This window comes from Ochotona princeps, chromosome 2 (genome assembly GCF_030435755.1).
Source record: "Ochotona princeps isolate mOchPri1 chromosome 2, mOchPri1.hap1, whole genome shotgun sequence".
Taxonomy (NCBI): domain Eukaryota; kingdom Metazoa; phylum Chordata; class Mammalia; order Lagomorpha; family Ochotonidae; genus Ochotona; species Ochotona princeps.
This window is the reverse complement of record NC_080833.1, coordinates 24,413,475-24,427,943: the sequence shown is the minus strand read 5'-3', so window position 1 is coordinate 24,427,943 and position 14,469 is coordinate 24,413,475. Positions and strand designations below refer to the sequence as shown.

General features: G+C 48.6%; 1 long non-coding RNA gene across 2 annotated transcripts; it reads right to left on the bottom strand.

The window, feature by feature from the left end:
- Positions 1-5,620: 5,620 nt before the first annotated feature.
- On the bottom strand, positions 5,621-14,419 carry LOC131482835 (uncharacterized). 2 transcript variants are annotated; one of them, XR_009247340.1, is made up of 3 exons: positions 14,256-14,419; positions 13,534-13,611; positions 5,621-6,079 (listed from the first exon to the last, which is right to left on the bottom strand). It is a non-coding gene; the product is annotated as an uncharacterized LOC131482835 (long non-coding RNA). The 2 variants fall into 2 exon arrangements; XR_009247341.1 differs by lacking the exon at positions 5,621-6,079 and adding an exon at positions 10,996-12,669.
- Positions 14,420-14,469: the final 50 nt, after the last annotated feature.

Sequence of the window (14,469 nt, the reverse complement as noted above, 5' to 3'; positions counted from 1 at the left end):
ACCTCCAGCCAATGCAGCTGTTTAGAGGAGTGAGCCAGCAGATGGAGATCTCACACTCTTCTCTCTTTGTTCTATAAATCTGCCTTTCAAATAAAATTTTTTAAATAGACATTTCTTAAGCTGCTGGGGTTGGAGACTTTGGTTGCAGCAGCTTGGCCTGCTCTAGGTAATACAGTCTTGGTTCAGCGTGGTAACTCACACTACTTCTGAACTCTCACTTCTCCACAGTCGGAGTGATGTTCTCCTGCTACACCCACTTTCTCCTTTAAAGCACTTATCACACTTGAAGATTACATAATGACTTGCATTACGGTGATCACTATAGATCCCCTTCCCAGAAACGATTGCCTTTTCTCTTTTTGCTCACAGAATTCTGATTTTATTCAGGTCTGAATATCCTTGAGAGTCACACTGCATGAAGAGATGAGCTTAGAACCATTTGATTCTCTCATACATTTGGATTTAAAATGAGATAGCATGAGTCTAAAGGCTTAAAGGAACCTCAGCTAAGGGCTGGTCTTATGGCCCAGAGAGGTAAGTCACTGCCTGTGATGCTGGCATCCTATATGAGTACCTGTTTTTGTTCCAGCTGCTCTGCTTCCATCTCCCTGCTAATGCACCTGGGAAGGCAACAGAAAATGATGCAAAATACCTGGACCTATACAGGAGATCCAGGTGGAGTTTCAGACTCCTGGCTTCAGCCTGGCCCAATAATTAGCCATTGGGGTGGAAACCAGCAGATAAAAGATTCTACTCCCCCAACTCTGCCTTTCACATATGTTAAGTTTTAAAGCCCTAAAATTGCAATTTCAAGCTGGAGAAGGAGCTAGTGAAGCCCCCAAGAACCACATGCAACTAGAGTGCTGAGGAAGCAAAACCAAGACTAGAGGGTCCATGGGTCAGGAAGAGGCTGGATGTGGCATGCAGGCATGGTGTGTTGGTGTGACACCCTGGACATCCTGCCTGCAGAGGACCTGACGCCACCTTGGACCAAGGATTGTCTCTCAGTTACCACCACTGCTCTTAGTTGCCACAGCTATTCCTAAAGGACACCATCCCTGGCCTGGCAAGTGTGCACAGCTGGTTCTCTTGATCAAGCAAGCTGGGTAAAACAGCCATTGTGGGTAAGTTTGGTCAATGGTTATTTGTTGAACACCTACTATGTTCTAGCCACAGCTGAATGCACTGGGGTCCTGGGGAGACCAGGATGGACTGTCGAAAACATCTCTGAGAAGCCGAATCAACCACATTACTCCTCTATCTGCTTATGATTCTTCAGTGCTCCCACGGCCCTCAAGATAAAGCTGCAAATCTTCATCATAGTCTACAAAGCAACCTTTCTTGATTCAGCCTCTGTCTGCTTTTTTCCCTCAGTTCTCAGCTACTTCTTTCCCTTCACTTGCAGCCATAGCAAATAATCTTATATAATCAAAATATATCACTTTGCTGATGCAGGATTCATAGGGTGCAAAGGCAACAGGCAATGGGAAGGGGGCAGAGGAGGGTGACAACACTGCCACTCTCTGAAGCTCTTACGTGTTGTACTTAACTATGTCCTTTTCAAGTTTTTACTTCTACTTTACTTGAGAGACAGAGAGATCTTCATTCACTTGTCTACACAATTGTCCACAACAGCTGGCCCAGGCCCAAGTCAGGAGTCTGGAACTCCATTAAGGACTCAGGTACCTGAGCCGTCACAGCTGCTTCCCAAAGTGAGCATGAGCAAGAAGGGAGACAGAGCCTGGCATTCCAGCCAGGCACTTTGATCTGGGATGCAGATATCCTAATTCACACATGAACTGCCGAGCCAAACACTTGTCCTCATTTATTTGTCTTAACCTTCATTATTATGTCACATGGTAGGTTTCTATTCTCTGATTTTACAGAGGACGAACCTGAGGCTCCTGGAATTCAGTACTTGCTTCAGATCACATGGTTAGGAAGCCAACTAAGTTGGTGTGTGAATCCTAGTGGAAGATTGTTGTCTCTGCCCCTCCGGAAGCAGACAGATCTGGATTTGTAGCATCCCTACATCCTAAGTGGGTAGCCTCAGGCAAGCCACTCAATCTCACTGAACCTGTTTCAGGTCAACTGGAGTGCCTACCGCAGAAGGTAACTGTGAGGTTCCAATTAAGTTGGGGATGCAGAGGACCTGGCTTCTGGCCCATCACAGTCAATGAAAGCAAAGGCCGTCGTCTCCGTGACATTACTGTTTCCTTCTTCCCTCAGGCAAACAGCTCTCTCTCCTGTGTCCTGTCTGCGTTTGAGACCTGCACCTCATCATAGACACTGCCAGAGAGCTGCCTCTTCACTGGGCCTCCCTGGGCCCTGGACTGCACAAGCGGGTGGAAGTGGCTCCAGCAGGCAGCGGAATGGCCTGTAATTGATCCCAGTCGGATCTGGGCAGGTCCTGTCTTCTTGGCTGGGGCCTCAGGAAGCAGAGTGCTGGCTGATTTATGTAGCTGCCACCTGGGGGATGACCCGGTGCCCTCTCTACGTGTTCCAGTGTCAGACAAGGCCATACAACGGAACCGGGGCTGCAGCGTCCATCCCTTGGGGGCCAACTCGTATGCTGTTGCACCCAGCTTAGGTCAGTCCCTGGTAGGACCCCTCTCTGGGAAGAGTTGGTATGTGTGCCCACCTTGTGCAGCTGACGCTCCAGACTTTGATCTTGACCCAGCATCTGAAGACAATGGACCGGAGGAAAAATCCAAATCTTGTGTACTTGGTGGATTCGGTGACCATCTATTTGTAAGTGGTCACAGTCCCCCGCTACCCTACTCACACACACCACTACATCTATATCCTGAATCTGCACCTCCTTTTGGCCTCAGCTGAAGCCTTTCTCTGGCCTGCTGGACCTCTCCCTGCATGTCCCATGGTTTCTAGCCTGAACTCAGTATCTTCACACCCCTTGCCTGCTGCTCTCCTCTTCTCCTCCCCCTGGTAGTACCACACCTGGGCCACATACAGTTCTCTGGTCATACCCTGTTTTGTGAGTAGGACATTCACCTACTACTACCCTCATCTCTTAACTATCCCATCCAACAGGCCATGAAACTCCCGGAAGCAAAAGCCTGGATGTCACGCATCCTGCACCCCCAGTGCATGGAGCAGAGGTCACGCTGTCCACTCTTAACCGAATGGTTGAGTGACAACACAAATGACCTGGCAGCAGCAATTTATCAAGACTGTCGTTTGAAGTCATTTTTAAATAGAAAGCAGGGCTACTTAGGGTCCTCTGGGAATGGCGAAATTAGATATTAGCTTTTTAGAGCCTGCCATAGTTTGAACATGTTGCCCCAAAGTTCGTGTAATGGGAACTTAACCCTCAAACTTACATGCTGGTAGTGTTTGGAGGTGGGGTTTAGAGGAGACATCAGGATCGAAGCCATGAGGGAGAGAATAGGTTGGCATTTGGGGTTTTGTAAGAGAAGGCTGAGAGACCGCCAGCAGACAAGCCTATTCTGGCAAACCCAGTAATGTTCTATGCCACCTAGGGATGCAGCCTGAAGGTTTTCACCGGATGCTGGGCAGGTGCTGGCCCCGGGTCCTGTGAGCCTCACTGTGGGGTGTCAGCCAAGTGCACTGGGGTTCTTCATCAAATTCCCAGCCTTGAATATCTTGTAGCAACAGAAAACAGACTGAGATGGAGCCGAGAAGGGCCTTGCATGCTGAGCCCTTTGTGTGCAGACAGCTGGGACCCAGAGAACAACCTTCTGTGTCTGATCTGGGGTTTAGTGGCCCAGAGTCCCTGGAGCAGAGCCCACTCTGCTACCTTCGCAGTCCGCAGCCCTCTCCTCTCTTCCTGTGTGCTGAACCTAAGTGAGCTAGACCTGACAGCTGAGTTTGGTTTCCAAAGGTAGACTATAGAAGGTAAAGGATGTTCTTTTTGTTTTATTTTATTTTTATTGGAAAGGCAGATATACAGAGAGGAGGAGAGACAGAGAGAAAGCTCTTCCATCTGCTGGTTCACTCCCCAAGTGGCCACAATGGCCGGAGATGAGCTGATCCAAAGCCAGGAACCAGGAGCTTCTTCCAGATATAGGAAGAGGTAGGGTCCCAAGGCTTTGGGCTGTCCTCTACTGCTTTCCTGGGCCACAAGCAAGGAGCTGGATGGGAAGTAGGGCAGCCAGGATTAGAACCAGTGCCCATATAGGATCCTGGCGCATGCAAAGCAAGGACTTTAGCCACTAGGCTAACACTCCAGGCCCACAAAGGGTATTCTTGATCAGAAAGGTTTTGCTCAACAGATAAAAAACAAGATGAGTTTTTTAAAAATGTTCAGTTCTGAAAGCAAATATAAGACCACATGACCATGCGGCCTTTAAATCTCTCTAAGCCTCAGTTTTCTTATCTGTAAAATGACAAAAATAACAGCACTTACCCTGACAAAATTCCTAGCTTTCACTTCGGGCTTCTAGGGGAGATCATAGCATCATTCCCAGTAGTTTAGTGGGCACGCAGGAGGCTGTCGTTGTAATGAGACTTAGACGTTCTTTGTGGAGGGAGTGCCTTCCTATCACTGGTCCTACCTATTATTTCCACAGGACCAGTGGAAGGAGTAGAAATGATAAATGCTAGGGTTGGGTGTGCTGGTGCACCAGGTTAAGCCGCTACTTGGGATGCCCACATCCCATAGTGGAGGGACCTTGGTTTGGGTCATTTCTGATGTAGCTAATGTACCTCCTGGGAGGCAGCAAGTCATGGGTCAAGTGATGATGGGTCAAGATGGCTCCTGGACTGGACCTAGTTGCAGGCATTTGGGTAATAGATCAGTGGATAGAAGATCTCCTCTGTCTGTTTCTCTCACTCTTATTCACCCATTCTTATCTCTATCACCTGTTTCAAATAAATGAGCCTAACAAAGAAATGACTTGGGCCCAGCGCAGTAGCCTAGTGACTAAAGTCCTCACCTTACATGGGCCAGGATCACATGTGGGTGCCTGCTTGTATCCCAGCAGCCTTGCTTACTACTGGGAAAGCAGTAGAGAATAGCCAAAGCCTTGGGACCCTGCACCCATGTGGGAGACCCAGAAGAAGCTCCTGGCTCCTGGCTTTGGATTGGCTCAGCCCCGATCACTGTATCCATTTGGGGAGTGAACCAGCAAATTGAAAATCTTTATCTTTCCTCTCTGTAAATCTGTTTTTCCAATAAAAAGAAATAAATTGGGCCTAGTGTGGTATCCTGGTAGCTGAAGTCTTCACCTTGCACACTCACCAGGATCCTACATGGGCACTGGTTCCAGTCCTGATGGTCCTGCTTCCCATCCAGCTCCCTGCTTGTGGCCCAGGAAAGCAGTAGAGGACGGCCCAAGGCTTTGGGACCCTGCACTCATGTGGGAGACCTTAAGAAGCTCCTGACTCCTGGCTTCGGATCAGCTCATCTCCAGCCTTTGTGGCCACTTGGGGAGTGAACCAGCAGATGGAAGAACTTTCTCTCTGTCTCTCCTCCTCTCTGTATATCTGACTTTCCAATAAAAAAATAAATAAATCTGAAAAAAAGAGAAACAAATACACATGCCACCTTCTAGCAGAAGCACTAAGTAACCGTGCAAGGTTTCGCCACTGACCTCTGTCTTCTGTCTTGAGACCAGAGCTGCTTCCTCAGTGTGAGACCCAGAGTGTGAAACACACAGGGCAGAAGCTAAAGTGACGACTGCTGTGTAACCTGAGTGATAAAGAAATCAGCACTCTTGCTAGCCATTGGGATTTGGGGGTGATTTCTGTGGCACAACCCACAGATGCTGACAGATAATCTTTGGGTTATAACAGAATCATTTGACACACACAAAAATGGGAGCACAGAGTTCGAGATAGAGCCAAAGATGCTCTAGGTCCTTGGTGGCTCTGTGTGCCAGGTATAGAGTGTTCGAGCTCTGCTGCCTGAATAGACAGATGACACATCTCAAGCCTGAAATAAGATGCATGTTGCCTTCTTCCTCATGGACTGGTGCAGAGGTGAGCATGTAGCTCAGGCTTGTTGGACAGTCCTGTTCCTGGACGTGGCTCTGAGACCCAAGTTCTTTCTAACTCACTGCTCCTGCCATCCTCATCTGCACCATGTGAGCATCTTAGCCTGCAGGAAGGAAGGAGAGAGAGAAAGAGAGAGAGACAGAGAGAGAGAGAGAGAGAGAAACAGAGAGAGACAGAGAGAGAGTCAGCCAGCAATCCATTTGAAGATGTGATAAAGAAATTCCCACATCACTTCTGTTCACAGGCTGTTGACCAAAGTACATGGTCATTTCTAATGTCAGGAAACTGGAAAATGAAATTTGTAGCAAATGGTTAAATTTTCTTATAAACATCAGAGGAAGATTCCTATCAGCTAAACAAGGAGAAGAAAGATATTCAGTGATGGCCCAGAGCCAACTCCCATAGGCCCAGGAGAGCCATTTACATGCATTCTCCCATCCTCCCATTCTGCATTCATTGACTTGAAACCAACTTTGGTGGGAGTATTTACACTGAAGAAATTAGCAAACAGTTCAGATTTGGACTTGGCCAAGAGCCAGTTGGGAAACATATGAGGACACCCTGGACGATGTTTGCCGGGAGGTAGTGAGCTGTGTCTGCCCCAGTTGGGCCTTGTCTTCCTGGTGCCTCTGCTGTCTCCTCATCCCACCTGCTGTTGATCAGATTCCTTGCTCTCAGCTCTGCAAGTAGCCCTGCTAGGTTGCAAGTTCATGAGGGCAGGACCTCTGTTCTTACCTCTCCCTGGCTGTTAGATCACCTGCCAGGCCCCACACACAGGCTCTTTGGCCTGTGTTGACGGCTATAGCGGCAGAATCAGAGAATCAGATCACAAGTGACGTGACTTCCAACCAACTGTGGGCATCGTGTGCAGCCGGGACAGAGCCAGTACCTCTCCTCACTCGGGCCGTAGTGGGAGACTCTTCCTGTAGGTATTCTAATACTCTGTGCTCCTGAGCTTCGGAGGCTTTGTCTAGAGAAAGACAGCAGGAGGCATCTCCCTGAGGCAGGGCTCTGCTCTCTATGACCAGGGCAGCTTATTACAGTGTAGATGGCACAGCAAGGCAGTGATTTGGAGATGATCTGAAGCCCATACCCAGGGATCTAGGAAGAATGGCTGAATGAGCAGGGACAACCATCCAGGAGGAAAGAGAGAACATAAACAACAGAGCCGGGCAGACTGGGCCCAGTGCCCAGCCCTGTCTCCTCCCAGCAGGGTAAGCCTGGCCAAGGTCACCTAACTCCATATTCTTCATACATGCCATACCCCCTGTGTCTAAACTATTCTTTCCTTCATTATTTCGTTAATTCCAGAAGTTTTTCAGAGGCTTCTCTTCTAGAATAAATCTGTGATTCTCTCTCCTGGAGCCCTGGTCTTTCTCCTCATAGCACCAACAATATTTGACACCCCATATGTACTTATCTCCTTAGTGCCTGATTTTTCATGTCATGTGCTCATCTGGACTCTGCGGTGCTGGTTGGATTCAGCATTGCATCCTTGATGCTCAGCCAAGGCCTGGCACAAAGCTGCTGTTCAAAACAGTTTGCGAAATGTATATATGAATTGCCAAGCAAACGTATGAACTAGGGGCAGACTTTGTGGCACAGCAAATTAAGCCACCACTTGAGGCAGCCACAGTCCATATCAGAGTGTCCAGGGTTGATGGACTGCCTCTGTTTCCAATTCACCTTTCTGCTAACGCACACGGAGGTGGAGTGGGCAGCAGGTTATGGATTAAGCACTTGGGTCCCTGCCACCCACATGGGAGACCCCGATTGAATTTCAAGCTTCTGGCTTCTGTGTGGCCCAACCCCAGCTATTGTAAACATTTGGGGAGTGAACCAGTGAGTCTGCCTTTCTCTCTCTCTCTCTTTCTTACACACACACACACACACACACACACTCTCTCTCTCTCTCTCTCTCTCTCTCTCTCTCTCTCTCTCTCCTCCTCCTCTTCCTTTCTTTCTTTCCTTCCAAATAAATAAATAAATAGACTTGGGAAATGCTACCAATTAAGTTTAGTTAGCTTTTCTAAACCTTACCTATAACCAAAGAGAATAATTAAACATCAAAGGAGTAGAGCAGGGGCAGGAATGAACAGGAAAGCAAGCAAATATTAGAGCCAGCCTTCTAGAGAGCATCTTTAGAGGCCTGGGATTAACCCTGCTATGGTTTGAACATTGCTTCCCCACAATTCAGGATTTGAGTCCCCACTTCATTCAAGAAAGAAACTGAAGCTTAGGAAAAAGCCTGTAGGGGCTGGAAATGGGAGATGATTAACTCAGCTTGGGTCAGGCGCATGACCTGACCAATCACCTGGAGCCCGGGAGAGAAGGGTAGAGTAACAGTGTTATTTGCCCATCCTTCTGCAGCCTCACAGGTTGGGGAAGGTTCTCCGAGTATCTCAGAACAGGCACACTGGGGCCCAGCGCAATAGCATAGCGGCTAAAGTCCTTGCCTTGAATGCAACAGGATCCCATATGGGTGCCAGTTCTAGTCCCAGCAGCCCTGCTTCCCATCCAGCTCCTTGCCTGTGGCCTGGGAGAGCAGTTGAGGATGGCCCAAAGCTTTGGGACCCTGCACCCGCATGGAAGACCCAGAAGAGCTCCTGGCTCCTGGCTTTGGATTGGTTCAGCCCCAGCTGTTGCAGTCACTTGGGGAGTGAACCATCAGATGGAAGATCTTCCTCTCTGTCTCTCCTCCTCTCTCTGTATATCTGCCTTTCCAATAAAAAATAATTAAATCTTAAAATACTGCGCATGCAGCTGACAGAAGGCAACTTCTGTGTGTGATCCAACATTACTCTGCCAGAACATGGAACACCGAGTCCATGTGACTCCTGGGTCCCTCGAGTCTCCACAGGCAGCCACTGTCATCACGCTGCCTTGTAAATATGTCAGCAGTCCACCCCAGACCTGGAGAGCCAGACTCTCTGGGGTAAGATATGGGAATAGGTATTGTAATAGATTTCCAGCAAATTCTGCTGTACAGCCAGGATTAGGACTCCAGCTGCAAATCTAAACATTAACAGTAAGCCTGAGGCCATGTGGCATGAACAAACAAGGTTGTTTCCAGGATTTTAAAGTTTATCTGATTATGTGAACACAAGGCCCATAACATTGACAGATTGTGTTTTCTCTGTGAAAGGGGAAATCAAACCCAGTTGCATTACATAGAACACTCTAGGAACTTTTGGGCAGAAGGCCCAGCCTGTTTGGAGGACTGGCCCAGGAGACAGCTTCCCTGGGGGGGCTCCAGCCAACAGGCCCCCATTCTTAGGGGAGTCAGAATGGAGGGTACCTGCCCCAGTTCCTGGACTTTGATCTCCCATCTGACCTCCTCCTCACCCCTGCTCTGATCTGACAACTCCCGCTGGGTTGACCCCATCTCTGACCCCAGCCTGCACAGTTTTCAGGCTCACTGCTCCAGGGTGATGGCTCACATCATGACAGCATGAGGCAGGACAATTTTCATATTAGTCATCAATACAGGGATCAAAACATCATCTCTTCTCGGGATGCAGTGATAAGTGGAATTTCATGCCAAAACATGACTTGAAGGAGGAAATGCAGGTATCTTAAACCAACTCAGCACCATCACTAAACACAGGATGTAGGAACAGTAAGATCCAAATAGCCTTGGTCATAATTGGGGCAATGTCCTTTCATTCATTGAACACATGGCTATTAAAGGCCAAATTCATAATAGTTTCTGTAGTAGCCTAAAACAAAAATGAGCAAGACACTGTCTCTCCCTGAATTTTTCAGTTTTATCCAGAAATTGTGTTTTCAAGATTAAGCAACTAATTGGACTGAAAAGGAAAAAGAATACCAAATAGATCAGACTTTCCCAGCGGGGACTTCCAAGTCCCTCAATTATGGGCCTGGTTTACAGAAGCTTGGAAAGCTGCAGATGAGCCAGAGAACACAAACAACTTTTAACAGCTTACATCTCAGTATAACCGAGAGGATCACGCCCAGGGGGGAGTGTGGCCTTCCTAGCAGGTGTCCAAAGGGCTCAAGACTGGGGTTCTTAACACTCCTTCCACTGCTTGTCTGTATTTAACCTGAGGCATGATCTTACACATCTCAAACCTACAGCTTCATCAGCCATCTCATCTCTCTGTGAATGCTCCGTTCCTCAAAGACAGCCCAATATACCTTACTGAGTGAAGGAACCCATTTTCAAAGTCCCTTCCAGCTCTGATATTGTAAGTTGTGAGCAGGGGATCTCTTGGGGGAAGAGTGGAATTGTCCAAGAAGCAAAAAGTGATCCCCTTCTCAACTTTTAATCCCATTCTGATTTTTTGTTCCACTCTATTCTGCCAATGTATTGGGCCCCTCTGGACCACCTCCTTTTGTGGTCACCTTTCTTCCTTTCTCAACTCTGCCCTAAACACATTGCTGGGGTTGAATTTTGTTCCCCAAAAGCATGTGTTCATGCCTTAAACCTGGTATCTGTGCATGTGACCATATTTGCAAATGGGATCTTAACAAATGTTATCAAGTTCAGATAAGGTCATACTGGATTAGATGGATCACCCTAATCCAATGACTAGTGTCCTTTAAAAGGAGAGAAAGGTGGACACAGATACTTAGGGAGGACAGCATCAGACGGTGGAGGTAGTGAATGGGGCAGGCCCCAGAAAACCAAGCATTGCCAACAAGCACTAAAAAGTAGAAGATGGGAGAGGAACAGATTCTCGATTTCAAGCTTCTGGCATCCCCTACAAGTAAGGATGAATTTGTGATGTTTTAAGACAACCTAGTGCATGGCTTTTGGTTACAACCTCTCCAGAAAATGAATACACCTGTGATGGTCAATATGAACAGAGCCCTGGAAAGCTCCAGTGGGCCTGACATCTTTCCAAGTATGCCTTGCACATGAGTCAGCGCTGTTGCTGTTGTACGTATCTGAAACCAAGAAGACTGACTCTCCCAAGAGGAAAGGACGAAGGCCTCCACTTCATCATTTATCAGGAAGAGGATGTGATGGCGGTGGGGAGGAGGGCTGCCAGCTGCTTTCTTTCCCTCTAAGGACAGCCCCAGAGCAAAAAGAGGGTCCATTACTGCAAGAAGAGGTCACAGTCATTTATTTTCACTCATTCCACAAATATATAGGGAGCATTTACTGCATTAGACACTAGTAGGAGACTTGAGGGTGTGGTTAAGGGTGGGGCAAGAACACTAAATGCGATCCACACTCCCTGGCACCCATGGGCTGCGAGGCTTGTATATAATCCCGCTGGGTTATTAGTTTGGACTTGCCAATCAGGTAGACCTGGTTAGAATCCTGGTTCTACTAAGTGACTTCCACCATGATCTTGGTTATTCCATCTCTCTGGGCCTTAGCCGAGTTGTGAAGGTTAAATACGGTACTGAACAAGCACTTGAAAGAGTTCATGGAAAACGCCTAGCAGGAAATAATGGCACTTGAGTTTTTACTTCATGCCAAAATAATCTTCTCTTTTAATTCCATTTTCCCATAAACCCTTTGATCCTGGTTGAGAATGCAAGGCCAAGGTACACGCTCGCTCAATGAGCTGTGTTAGGAGAGGGCTGAGATGCTCACCAGCAACAGCCAAGTAACACACAGCAAGGTGACTCTGATCAAGATGGACCGAAAATGTCCAACCCAGGTCCTCATCACTTCTCACCTGGTATTTGCCAACTGAATGCTGAGAACAGCACAATAGCTCAGAGCTGTAAAATAGCCTGGTTCTTGCTCTCCCTAAGCAGCAGTGTTTATAAACGCAGCAGGTGAGCAGGGGGCAGGCCTCTGAGGGGAGAAGGACCAGGGCACTCACTGAGGCTGCTGTTGCTCTCTCTGGAAAGGATGTTGTTGTCACTGGGCTTACCCTGCTTACATGCCCAGTGCTGCCTGCAGAATGTGCTGAGCCCTCTGCATTAGTGACTCCCTGCATACTCAGAGTCTACTTCACAGACCCTGTTCCTATTTCTAACCTCAGAGGAAACAGAGAGGCAGTTTCCTAACAATGCATGCGTGGCCCAGTGCTGAGGCAGGGCTCCCACCTGGTTCTTGTGTTCTAGGAGCCAACCCCTCGCACATGGCTTCATACTGTAGGATGTCTTGGCTTAGGGTGTGGGGGTGGGGATCCTGTGGCAGGGGGGAACAAGCTGGCTGTTGGTGGAGGGCTCCCATGTTGGGGAAGGCCAGGGATTGGCATCCCCACGCACAGGCCAACTTTCGGTGGTGCTATTGCTGCAATAAGGCCCTGAGTAATTTGAGCCTTTGAAGCGAATGGCAGGATGGGGGCTGTTTAGCCCTGGGATTCTGTGAGCCAACAGCTTCTCAACTCACCCCACTTCCTGAAGCCTCTTTGCGCTTGGGCTTTGGAAGCCCTTTGAGCACAAAGAGCTCATTTCCTGTGGCCAGGAAGGCTGGGCAAGTTCCTGATGACAGCTCATCTCCCTCATTAAGGCGCTCATAAAAGTGCTTTGGTGAAGCCTGACTTATGGCTAGTCCTTCAGCAAGGAGCCACTCCAGTAATTTGGTGCTAGGGGATGTGTGCGGGAAACCAGCTCCTTTGAGTCCAGGAAGTATTTACGGTCCTCAGAAGAGTGTCCCTCGGCAATATAACCAGCCTTCAGCAGCAGGACAGGCTATCTCAGGGCCCACCGAGGGCCGGGAGACAGCTTTGGGATGCTCCAGCCAGCTCAGGGTGTGCGGCTTGTCTGCTTAGGGAGGAAAAGCTGTCGGAGTGATGACAGCACGGGCCAGCACCTGTCCTCAGGCTTTCTAGACCTCAGCTTGTTGAATTCTTGCAATCTTTCTATCCCAGTTTACAGCTGAGACATACGAGGTACAGAGAGGTAAAGGAACCTGCTCAAGATCACACAGCCAATGAGGGGCCAAGTCAGAATGTCCACCCAAGTAGCCTCTAGATGTATGCTCCCCATGTGTGCTCCCAACAGTGACAATTTAGGAGTGCATTGGGTTTTTTTTTTTTAAAGATTTATTCATTTTTATTACAGCCAGATATACACAGAGGAGGAGAGACAGAGAGAAAGATCTTCCGTCCGATGATTCACTCCCCAAGTGAGCCGCAACGGGCCGATGCGCGCCGATCCGATGCCGGGAACCAGGAACATCCTCCGGGTCTCCCACGCGGGTGCAGGGTCCCAATGCATTGGGCTGTCCTCAACTGCTTTCCCAGGCCACAAGCAGGGAGCTGGATGGGAAGTGGAGCTGCCGGGATTAGAACCGGCGCCCATATGGGATCCCGGGGCTTTCAAGGCGAGGACTTTAGCCGCTAGGCCACGCCGCCGGGCCCAGGAGTGCATTGGGTTTTAAGTCACTCTAGTAAGGTGAGATGCGTAGACCCCAAATGATGGGATCATCTCTTTAAAAATGTCTATAAAGTGATGTATATTTAGTTTGAGACACAGGTTTCTTTTGTACAGTAGTTCCTAGACAGGGCATCAAAGTCAGGGGACCCACTGCATTAAGCCAGTCTGCGTGTAGATGTTTGTGCCTCTAGGGGAACAATCAAATTCCTAGAGGTAAAAATAGAGGCACAGAGTACCAAGTGCCCTTACCTCCCTGAAGACTCCGTTCTCATTTTACATTTAGCCTCTGTGACCCTCATACATGTCCCTTGTCACAAGACAGATTCGCTGTAAGGATAAGAGATAATCCAGTCATATCTCAAACAGCTCTAAAATCCAAACTTAAAAAGTGAAGCGGGTGCCAGAAAATTGGTTTGGAGCTGGGTAAATCTAGATATGAACCTTAAGTTGCATATTTAACAAGGCGGAAAACTAGGCCAATTTGTTTAACTGCCCAACACGTCCCCCCCGCCCCGCCGTTTCTTAATGCACGAAACAGCCAGAGCTGTAACTGCCACTGAATTCTAAATTTAAAGTTTTTAAAGTAGTGAGCCTGAGCAAACATGAATCAGAATCATCAAGCCTTATTAGCCTTTTAGAGCTGTGTGACCTCGGGCAGGTGGAGCACCCCCTGTGCCTTTGGCTGTGATACCAGCATAACTGCTTGCAGTTTCCTTATAGGAAGCAGAGAAAGTAATGTAGATATTCCACCAGCGTTTTCTTAACTGCTTGGAATAACAGGGATTGCAAGCCAAGTGCTGGGAGGTTAGTCGGGCCTGTTGGAAACCCAAAGTCAACAAAACGGGTACAGGGCTCCACTTTGCCTTTTAGTGTGGGTGAATGACCTAAGCTCCTGCTAACTAACACCAAGTGGAGCTAACTAACGTAGCACCCACATCACAGGGCCACCCGGGGAACAGAAGTGTGGGCACCTGCTCAGTCTGAATCTCTCTGCTGCTTTGCCCAGTTGAGTCCCCTCCATTGGTGGGATGGGAGGGGAGGAGGCATCGGGCGCACAGCTCAGGTAGCATAGATGCTCCCGGGAGGCCAAGGGGCTCCTGCACCTCCCCTCTCCCCCGCCCGCCCAGCCGTTGCCATGGCCACCGGTTCAGGCCGGGAGCAGCACCGAGGCGTGTCCAGCCCAAT